We start from the raw sequence: 1225 nt of genomic DNA, 5'->3' as shown, positions 1-1225 counted from the left end.
CAGATTTCTAAGTTTCCTTGGGGAAAGGCTTTCCAAACTCCTTTACGTCATCTGTGTCATGTGGCATCTTTAAACATTTCCCTGGAGAAAGGGGAAAGGGCGTAGCTCCCTTTTGGACCTTTGAATTCTACTTTCCCTGCTTCAGTTTCCCCCTTTATACAAGGAAGGGCCAGCAAACCCAAAGGGGTACAGGAAANCATCGCTTTGGGCGCCAAGACGGATTCCAGCCAGGAACTGCTGCAGTCAGCTCTCCTCCGCCTCTCCTGGCTCCTGCAGCCGGTGTCCTGGCTCTGCAGCCTCCGGCTGTGCTTCGGACAGTCCCCTTTCCCTTCCCCACCCCGCCCCCGCCATGGCACAGTCCTTGGCTCCAGGCCTAGAGGTGGGCGGGCACAGTGGGCACGGGTGGGGGCCCCAGCAAAGTCGCCAGGTATAGCCGGGTTCTCCCTCCACACTGGGAATGCCTGGGGCTGTGCGGACTGTGGGTGGGGGACTCCTGTCTGTGGCCCGGAGGCCGGGCACAGCGCCCCACCCTGGCAGGGGCTGGGGCAGAGAAAGGGGGCTCCTCGAACCCAGGCCAGGAGCCGAAGTCGGGTAGCTGACTGGGAAAACCCGAAGAATCTCCCTGGGGAACATGTATGGGGGGCTGTGTGTGACATTCAGGGTGTGACTGTGCCTCGGTGGGCGCGAGACCGTGCCTGTGAGGCTGTGCGACGGTCTCCTCGGCCGCCCGCCTCTTCGCTTGGGTCCCTGTGCCTAGGTCGGCTGTGCGTGGTCGTGACACCGTGTGCCTGTTTCTGGGTCCGGCGGACACGAACCCGGTGGTCCCCGGGGAGGCAAGCTGGTTGGCACCCCCGAGCTGGGCCTCCCCAGCGCTGTCGCTCCGCCCGGCGGGCGCTCCTCCGAGACCCCGGCGGCCGTCCGCCGNAGCCGCAGGGGGCCGGCCAGCCCTGGCCCAGTGCTGGTCAGGGCTGGAGGCTCGGGTTGGGGAGGGAGTAGCCCAGTCGGGTTGTGGGGGAAAGTGGTGGTGCTGGGGAGCGGAGAGAAGTTTCCTTTGCAGGTGTGTGAGTGTGAATGCGTGTCACTGTGTCTGTGATGAGTGTGTGAGTGTGTCACCGTGTGGGTCTGTGGGTGATTCTGTATGCCAGCGAGTGTATGCAGTGAGTGTGTACATGTGTCATTGTGGGTGAGTGTGTGTGTCAGTGGGTGTATGCAGTGAATGTGGAGT

Source organism: Crocuta crocuta, unplaced genomic scaffold, assembly GCF_008692635.1.
Source record: "Crocuta crocuta isolate KB4526 unplaced genomic scaffold, BGI_CrCroc_1.0 scaffold303, whole genome shotgun sequence".
NCBI lineage: Eukaryota > Metazoa > Chordata > Mammalia > Carnivora > Hyaenidae > Crocuta > Crocuta crocuta.
Note: the sequence above shows the minus strand (reverse complement) of the source record.